Source organism: Rhamphochromis sp. 'chilingali' (assembly GCF_963969265.1).
Source record: "Rhamphochromis sp. 'chilingali' genome assembly, chromosome: 9".
NCBI lineage: Eukaryota > Metazoa > Chordata > Actinopteri > Cichliformes > Cichlidae > Rhamphochromis > Rhamphochromis sp. 'chilingali'.
In genome coordinates, this window is record NC_137936.1 from 17912632 (window position 1) to 17922971 (window position 10340).

Consider the following 10340-nt stretch of genomic DNA (forward strand, 5'->3'; position numbering starts at 1 on the left):
TGGGTTTAGGCTTCAAAAACAAAAGGGAATTGGTAAAGTGCTAAAATAGTCAGAAGATGTTTAGGATGTTTTTGGCCCCAGTCACTCAGGCCTAGAGACCAGTCAGTTGCTAGGTGAAATTGGTTGCAAAGAGGTACACATTATTGTACCAAAAATCCTCTTTGCAATTGCTTTGGTTCCTAGCAAAATGCCACCTGTAGTTGCCTGTAGTTTGCACCGTAAGAGGGGTTACAACTATAAAATTTATACAAATACTGAAGTCAAAAATGTCCAGTAAAAGCACAGTTACAAGCAATTTTATTAATTATATAAATATGTACTAAATGCAAATCAATTAATGAAACAAAATTTTAAAAAATCCACCAGTCCTGGTGAATATTAGGTTAGGAAATAAGGACATATAAGCTATTAAAATTGCTCCAATACTACTACACACAATTCCAGTACAAAGCCAAGTGGCATCATGATCCACACTGCCCCAAATGTGCACACTGGCTACTGCAAAGAAGCCCTGAAGAAGACAAAGGACCAGGGTTAAAATTCATGTCTGATCTGCTGACAATTAGCAATTGTGACAATTTCTGAAACAAGTAAGCATGCTTATACAACTTTATGTGTACTCGAGCTCTGACTTCAGTTGAAGAGATGAGGCGTGAGCTGAGGAGGAAGGGTCTGACGTTTATCCAGATTTTCTCTTCCCTTCATGTGTTCACTTATTTGGTGAAGGAGACTCTTCGCCAATGATAAAACATAGGTTTAGTCCTTCATATCTTGAGTTTGAAGGTGCAGACATGAATTAAAATTTTCATCCATGTCATGCAAATGCCTAAAAATTCTCTTCTCCTTTGCCTTTGGTGTACTACATATGTCGGCTGATCTCTAGCCACATACATAAAACATGACTAGGCAGAATAAAAATGTTCATCTTGGCCACAATATCTAAGGTGGTGGAGCTTCCACAAATGGCGCCCCCTCCTATGTAATTTTGATAGATTAATTCTAAGTTTATGAGGATGCATCAGTTTGTTGGAAGATTTAATTACAAACTAATAAAAAAATAGAATTATTCTTTTTTCCGATTAAATAACCTCAAAAAACAACTGTCTGTACCTTTAAAATTGCCGTATGCCGCAGAGTTGAACTCGCCAGACGATGTGTTCTGTAGTTCAGTTCATTATAACTTTGCCAAATTTATTTAAAGAGCTGACAAACTGGTTTAATGTCTCTCTGTTGGTACAGTATGACATTATAACAGTGGTGTCATGTTAAATGGGGTCAGTGTTTTTTAAATCGATGGCTGACTTTGCAGCCAGCAAGCTATGCAGCCACGTGACAATGACACTGGAGTGGCTCTCATACCAACACAGGTTAAGATTACAGCAGTGAAGCACAGGCAGACTGACAAATAACATGCATTATACACACAGCTACAGTATATTTTTGAGGACCCCCACTAATATAATGGACACCTCAACCCATAATCTCAGCAGCATACCTAAATGTTTGACGTATCCTAACATTAAACCAAATCTTAACTGTAACACCACGTCCTCACCTTTTTCTAAAAAAAAACCTTTCAAGGTCTCAAAGTCTAATTCTGTGTCATAGGAACAGATTAAGACTTTGGGCGCACATACACAACCAGACAATATGGAACTCCAAAGTGTTCAAAATTAAATAAATAAATAGGTCAAGATGAAATAAATAACTATGTGAATAAATAAGACACAGATATGTAATGTGAGAATGATATTGTGAAATAATGGAACACATTTTGAAAAAAATGCTCATTATTGTGAAATATATTGCATTCTGCTATATAAATTTACTTATTATTGTGAAATATTATTTCATGGTCATTATTTTTCACAATAACAGAGATTATTCCTGAGGCATTTTATTTATTTCCAGCCGTTTTTAGTCCAAAATGACCTTTTTTCAAAGTCAGTCTTTATTTCAAAATCCCGTTTTTCCCGATGGTCTATTTATTTCATAATGCGACTTTTCAGCAGAATGACTTTGTCTGTCAATCAATGTAAGTGGGCTGGACCTTTGCACCTATTGGCTTATCGTTTACCATTGACTAGTTCTCCTGGATACCGGCTCCGCGGACGGCTACTGCAGCTAGCAACAGCGTGCTAGGTCAAAAGTCACGGAGGATGGCGGACTGGTGTGAACTTCAGCCAGTTCTGCTCATTTAAGCAAATCAGATAGAGAGGGATCATTTACCTGTAGATACTGTTTTGAGTCGTTTAGATGTTTCTGAAATGCTTGGGATGATAATTGCTCTTCAAGATGTTCGCATCGATGACAGCATTGTCAAAGGTTTAAGATCAATTCAGCACCGTGTTCGTTTGGAATACGCCGAGGAAGAACAGTCTTCAAATGTTGGCCGTCCACGTCTAGAAATCCCGGTGCAGCACTCAGGACTTTAGTGCTGTCCGGGATAACCGTCGGGGTAATTGCCGATACATTTTTCTGTGTCTCCGAGCACAATTAGGAGGAAAATGACGGAGGATGGTCTAAGGTAAGTTTATGCTGTAATTGAGCACCTGTGTGATTCTGTACACAGCATTGTTTAGATGTTGACCTTAATTATGACGTTTGACAATGAATTATTATCGCTTACTTTTTTTTGTTACTGTCTAAACTAAGTGGGGCAGCTACGGCTAAAGCTATCGGCGCCATCTCGGCGTTGAGACACGTTTAGCAGTGTTAGCTGTTAGTGTGTTAACTCGGAGACTGGGGTCAGTGGAGCCTGTAGGACCCTTTTACACAGAGAGTAGACCCACCAGCTTTCCACAGTCTACTTACTTATCACATCTTGTTAGACAACAGGGTCATTAGTGCTTTAAATAGTACATAGTTGAATGTTTCATTGCTGTTTGCAGTTGATTGTTCTCTGATAACGCATAACAAGGTTGATGTTAAATAGCGAGTTTATTGAAATGGTTTTGTCTATTTCAGCAGCATTATAGATATACTTTCTCTGGTGTCTTCGGTAAAGCTAAAACAAGAATACATTTACATCCTTGGTTCTTTCAGCATTAATTGGAAAACTTTGAGATTTGCTGTGCGCCTCCCAAGCCATTCTCTTTTATCCCACCTGTCAGGTATAGATGGCAATACTTTAAACAAAGTTACATTTGTTATACCTGAAGAGAACCAATCCTGACCTAGAATGGGTGAATGAATAATTAGTTGGTAGCCAATGCCTAAGCAACTCACATAGGCCCTGGCAGACTCAATAAGTCCATCTAGGAACAGCTGCAGGAAACACCTCTTCAGTTTAGATTTAAAACATGTGCATGCTCTTTCAGGTTGATGAGGATTATGGTGTGGACTGGACGGGACAACATAATCGCTGCCCATCAAATGAGATCACCATTCCTGAGATTCAGCTCCCAGATGCACTGAATGAACAAGACCCTGCTGTGCTACCAATACTTCAAAATCACTTGTAGAAAGACATTATTACATTTAATCAGTTTCTATGTCAGGAGGATATTTTTTTTTTTAAAATTTCTACAGCTTTGTAGCTAATACTGACTCAAAACAGCATAACCAATTTCATTTTCAACAAAACAGTGAGTGGCTATAAAACAGGATTTGTTTTATACAGCTGTCACTTTAATGATATTCATTTCTTGGTTGGATATACAGTACATGTCAACTCTGAGCAGATTTAATACAATGAACACAGTACAGTAGTGTAACATCTTAATTCAAATAATTTTTTCTAGAAATTTTTTTTGTATCAGTAGCGAGTATAAACAAAACATATTGTGTAATTTATAATGTACAGTGAACAACTGATTTTGATATCTGAACTCTTCATCAGTTTATATTAAAAAAGCCATAAATGCTCACCTGTAGTGTGTATTTTTCACTGTCAAGTGTATTAAAAAGAACTAGAACTCACTAGATTGTCCGTTTCTTTGAACACCGAGTACAGTAATGTGATGCAAGAAAGAAGAAATGGTCTAATTTTACCATGTGGTTATGGAATCAATCGTAAACCAGACCAAAACCTGAGTCAGTAGAGTTGAGACACACCTGAATGTCCATTAGAAATGACTCATAGGTACAGTAGTGTGCAGGAAGACGTAGTACTTCAAAACCGGTGGAAGACTTTGGAAGATTGCTGTTGACCACTTCCACAGTCATTTCTTGGCAAGACTTCCCATCCTGTCCAAAACTTGATGAGGGCTTTTTGTTGTGCACAAGATGCTGCAACAGAAGATTGTTTTAAACTATAATGACATCCTATATTCATTATTTTGAATCTTTTATGGAGAAATACCATAAAAGATGACCACTTACATACAGGGCACCAGACATTTTTGCCCCACTCAAATTGCTGTTGTAGCTTTTATAGATATTTTTATGTTAACAAAGCTAAAAGTAGTCTACATACAATTCTAGTGCAACTGATAATGCCACCACTCTTATGTATTGCATGGAGCAAATAACAAAACAAAATTATACTATAGCGTAGAGCTGGGCGATAGAACGATAACGATATGTATTGCGAAATAACTTTTTCTCAATAGAAAAATTAAACTATTGCGAAAGACCTCACCGCTCTTGTCCTTTTTATAAAAAAATAAATAAAAATAAATATCGTGATATGAAAAAATCTCATATCGCCCAGCTCTACTATAGTGTACTTTGTTAATGACCCAAGATCACTGGACTGTATGTAATTTACCAAAGGGGCGATCGTGGCTCAAGAGTTGGGAGTCCGCCTTGTAATCGGAAGGTTGCCGGTTCGAGCCTCGGCTTGGACAGTCTCGGTCGTTGTGTCCTTGGGCAAGACACTTCACCCGTTGCCTACTGGTGGTGGTCAGAGGGCCCGGTGGCGCCAGTGTCCGGCAGCCTCGCCTCTGTCAGTGCGCCCCAGGGTGGCTGTGGCTACAATGTAGCTTGCCATCACCAGTGTGTGAATGGGTGGATGACTGGATATGTAAAGCGCTTTGGGGTCCTTAGGGACTAGTAAAGCGCTATATAAATACAGGCCATTTACCATTTACCAAAGTATAATCAGAGAAAACCAATGGCAAAATACCTATCGCAGCAGACTTACCATTTTCAATGAAGGACCGAAGGTAACCTGCCACTCTGCATTTATCCTCGAGAGCATTCCTCTTCTTCCTCATCTTCATCTTCTGTGGCAGGCCACAGTCATTTTATAGCTTTACTTATCTTGTAGTCTTAAGAGCATCAGCAACATTAGGTGTATTTTTATTAAATGTAACCCAGCTGTTCAACTAACCCACGCATACAAAACAGTATATTGGTGTTTTGTGTCAACAATTAATGTTCATCCTTCATAAATTAACCAAATAGCTTTACTATTCAGATGTTAAAAGATGTGACCTGACCTTACCTCACAACAGGGAGCAGTCTCTGATTCCCTTGGTAAGAAAAGAGGAATGATGTCTGATCTTTCTGTCAGAAGCGGCCATACCATGGTTTCCTTAAGCCCTTTCCTCAGCTGCTTGACTTGACGACTTGTTTGTGTTATGACCTACAACGGTGAGACCAAACCAAAACTGAAGTTGGAGTCTGTAAAGTGACACACACTTTAAATGTTAAATATTTAAAGAACATCCACTGTACTAGTAAAAGCATTTTCAAATTATACCCACTTACAAAATCACTACGTTGAACTAAAATTGCTTTCTTTTCTTTCACATAGATTACTTGTCTTCCATATTAGCACAGAAGATAAGCCACTTTAAAACAGTCATGAATAACTATTACCTACAACAATGTAAATAGTAATACAGACATTAACCCAGAAGACAATTATTTTCTCTTACCTAATTTATAGAATTCTTTGCTATGATAAAAAACAGTATTAAAAAAAATCTGTGACTAAACTGATTAAAAAGCTCATTTTTGCCAGACAGACAGACTAACCAAGCAATAATAACATATCGTTACTTACCCTGAACAGCGTTTCGTGGAGTGGCGCTAGCTGTGATAGCGTTAGCATTTGCTAACGTTAACACTGTGCGGTTGTGATGAGAACTTGGACCAGGGACCACTTCATCTCCAGTACACTGCTGCAATACGCAGACTGAGGTGAAGACGTTCAATCTAAGCGGTTAGCAAGTTCTCTGAGTAACTCAGAAACGGACTTGTTTCCTGCAGCCATGCCCTTCACAAGAATTGATACTAGTGATGTGCGGATCGATCCTGAAATATCGATTCCTCCGATACCAATCATTTATGTTCTAGAATCGATTCTCACATTAAAATATCGATATTTTAGTAATTTAGAGTAAATTTGTAGTTTATCATTAACAGGAACACAGTGGAAAGAAACTATAACATTCGGATTGCCTACATTCAAAGGAACTACTTCCTCTTCCGCCTTTCATAGTCATGTGCGAAATACGGCTGTATAAATGTCTCGCAGCCCCTTGGCGTGCGCACTCACAACAATGGCTGAGCGTAATTGTGCGGATGTATTTTACCTCCACAAACAGCTGAGCCGTGGTTTGCAATAAATGTGGCAAAAAAAGTGAGGTGTTGTGGCCATACTTGCCAACCTTGAGACCTCAGAATTAGGGAGACATTCAAAAGGGCTGTTTGGGCGGATAAATATATTTTACAGGGTTTATTTATCGGATAAAATACGTTAAATGTCACCGTTATTATTGGCCGGCCCGGAAACAGCGGGGGTGTCCAAATTCAGAGGCTGCTTCCACCTGAGGACCGGCCTTCGCGGTCTAAAGAAAGCCGGGTAGTACGTCACGAGCTCCCTCGGTGGAGTGAAACTCTGCCGTCTGCTCCTTGCTGTCTAAAATATAACCGGACACTGACGTAAACTCTTCTGTTTAATCAGTTTTCTGTTTGACGTTTATTCAGCTGTGTGAAAACCCCGGAGGAACCCTCCCGAGGGAATAATAAAGTTTAATTTAATTTAATCTAATCTAATAACTTTAATCTCAGCCAAACCGATTTACTCACGAACAAATAAAACACTGAAAAAGCCAAACAAGAACATTTTTAAGTTATCAAAGTGACTTGTACATCATGTTTAACCCGAGTGGTGAAAGACCGCGGGGGTTTGAAGACGATGTGTCGGTCGGCTCAGATATTTGAAGTTTACACAGCTACATTCTCACCTGAAAATATGTTAAAAGTTTTTTTGCGACCCAGAAAGAGAAATAAGAGTGATATTAAAACTAAGTCGCTGCCGTCATTGTTGGAAACTGGAATTGGCTGGGCCGCGCTATGAATTCTGCGATATGGTTTTTCAACTTTGTTGTCCGGGTGGAAAATCTGGAGAAAGGTGGGATTCTCCCGGAAAAATCGGGAGGGTTGGCATGTATGGTTGTGGCAACATCACTAACCTTGTCAAACACCTCAGAGTAAATCATATCACAAAATATGACGAGCGTATGTTGAGGCGAACTGAAGAGGAGGAGAGGGACAGGTGCTGCTAGGGTGAGAGTCTCTCACGGAGTCCTTTAGTCCTCCAGGCAGGCAAGGTGTTCAAATAGCACACAACTTTAGTTTTTTTATTTCTATATGATGAACTCTGCATTATTAAGTGATAAGAAGAAGGTATTCTGATGTCCTGTAATCATTATGACGCTATAATTTGAGATACAATAAATAAAATAAGTTTTTGTACAAAGTATCGGTATCGGATCAGTATCGTCGATACCACCCTGAATATTACTTGGTATCGGATCGGAAAGGAAATCAGTGGTATCGCACATCACTAATTGATACACCTGTAACGTTATTCGCGCCCAGTGTTTTGCATTTGTCGGTGCCTTAAGTTTATTTTGAGCTGCATACTGCCGCCAGCTGCATAGGAGATGCATTGCACCATTAAACCTAAATCGACAATTCATGTGCTATTACTTATGTCTGAGTAAAGGAGCAACCAATCACACAACTGGCTCCGCCCTGTCTTTCTTGATTGACAGACAAAGTCATTCTGCTGAAAAGTCGCATTATGAAATAAATAGGCCATCGGGAAAAACGGGATTTTGAAATAAAGACTGACTTTGAAAAAAGGTCATTTTGGACTAAAAACGGCTGGAAATAAATAAAATGCCTCAGGAATAATCTCTGTTATTGTGAAAAATAATGACCATGAAATAATATTTCACAATAATAAGAAAATTTATATAGCAGAATGTAATATGTTTCACAATAATGAGCATTGTTTTCAAAATGTGTTCCATTATTTCACAATATCATTCTCACATTACATATCTGTGTCTTATTTATTCACATAGTTATTTATTTCATCTTGACCTATTTATTTATTTAATTTTGAACACTTTGGAGTTCCATAAGACAAGCTCATGCATCATGATAGTTTAAAAAAGAGCTTTAAGTTAAATGGTTTTCTATTGTTGTGATTCATCAACTCATGTCATCTGTGAAGGTCACAACTCACAGCAGCCCCTTTAAGAAAACACCTTTCCTTCAGTAAAATGACCTCTAAAGCAGATACATCACTGTGGACAAAAGGCAGCTTTGTGCACCATCTTTCGAAAAATTGTGTGCCCCTGGTGGTTTGAGTGACATGCAGCTCTCTCCTGAGGCGAACCCCAATCAATAGCACCATTTCCAGGTAATCCCTGCTCCTGTCTTCCTGACACTGTTAACACTCACACTGGCTGTAATAAACCAGATGGATCAATACAAGACCAGTTCAACACAAAACACTTCCATCTCAGCTAATGCAGTGATATGTGGACTGGATATCCCTGCAATCTGATCCCTCACCATCTCTAATTATCCAGTTGTCTGTAATATTCTGTAATTTATGTTGTGATTAAGACTGTGATTATCTATCTATCTATCTATGTAGACATAAAGAATCATTTTTTTAAACATTTTTTCATAGATTGACTTTTCCATAGTAATTTAGATTAAGTTTTTAAATTTCTGCACTACTACATTAAATGTTTTAACTACAGGTTACATGTTTAGTAGTTACAGGTAAAACTGACGTTTTTGCATACCAAAGGGTCACAAATAAAAGAAAATGTTTACATTTTTGTCAGATATGGTGAAACAGAGTCGTTGCATTTGCTGTTTGTGAATGAACATGATTAACATTGTGTCAGGCCCTCAAAGGCCCATACTGAACCAGAGAAACTCTGCTCATTGGTGTGTTTTATTACCTTAAGTCAATCTAGGACGAGTATATTATCCTAGATTGTCCTAGAAGTATTTTGTAGACTTTTGTAGACTCTAGACCTGGCATTGCATGAAGTTAAAACCACTGTGGTAAAAATTAATCAGAATGAAAAATAGATAGTGAAGCAAAAGGCCATTTTGAGGTCAGCACTTTGCTCCCTTTCAACATAAATCCTGTACGCTATTGCTCTCCCTGATCTTTAAATAAAGGGGAAAAAAAAAAACCCTGACAGATCCTTGCTTAAACTCACAGTCAGCCAAGAGATGGCGGCAGCATCAGACCTTTCCCATCGCTCTGTTTATGAGCACTGGAGAAGCACACGCAAAGCTTTAGCCGAATGAATCATGCACTGAAAGTGTCAGTGGAAATTTTGTTAGATTTTATTGCAGTTTAATCAGCTCAATGAATGTTTTAATAGGCTGATATTTCAGAGAGTGAAAAGCCATGTGGTGATAAATTTTGTGGGGTGAGCTGCCCCCCCACACCCTCCGTACCTCACTCCTCTTCTCTCCTGCCTTTTTGCTGCAGAGAATTGCTAATGTAGACCTGCACAGCTATTTATCCACTTGTTGGTGCAGAGGAGTCTTATGTTATGTATCCAGATTTTTCACATTCAGGCTAAAACAGACTAAACTGTAATTAACCAGAAAGGAAAGAAGTGTGTATTTTGCTCTTGGTTCAGCCTTTTTGTTGTTGTTGAGATAGCAGCTCCCACTTTCCTCCTTTTTTCTGCATGTTATCCTCTCCTCCTCCTTTTTCCATGGGGGTTTTATGAATTCATCAGGTTGGGCCACCAGGTTCCACCTTATTCTCAGACCTCCAACACCATTTAACATGTATTTACCCCTCCTCCTCTCTCTGAGGATTGCTCTATTTCTGCATTTGTTATCCACAATCCCCTCATTCCCATTATGTACATATCTTAATCACTCCATTTCCCCCTCTCCTCAATTTTATCCATTCTGTGTTTTTTTTCTTCTAGTTTTGACCTTCAGTTCCCTTGTTTCATTACTCTCTCCCATTCCTGTATTTCTTCCCTGTTTTCCTGACCATGAGAAAGTAATGGAATGCAAACTCAATGTAGCGATGACATTTTGGGCTTCAGCCTTTCCCCTTCAGGCTTTGTCTCATACACAGTTGTCCTCTGCTAGCATGGATG

The 10340-nt window shown here is 38.7% G+C and overlaps 1 long non-coding RNA gene across 4 annotated transcripts; it reads right to left on the reverse strand.

Moving 5' to 3' along the window:
• Positions 1–3608: 3608 nt before the first annotated feature.
• LOC308401974 lies at positions 3609–7626 on the reverse strand. 4 transcript variants are annotated; one of them, XR_013972661.1, is made up of 4 exons: positions 5954–7626; positions 5390–5568; positions 5087–5270; positions 3609–4230 (listed from the first exon to the last, which is right to left on the reverse strand). It is a non-coding gene; the product is annotated as an uncharacterized lncRNA (long non-coding RNA). The 4 variants fall into 4 exon arrangements; XR_013972662.1 differs by lacking the exon at positions 5954–7626 and having other exon boundaries at positions 5390–5935; XR_013972663.1 differs by lacking the exon at positions 5954–7626 and having other exon boundaries at positions 5087–5168; positions 5390–5932.
• Positions 7627–10340: the final 2714 nt, after the last annotated feature.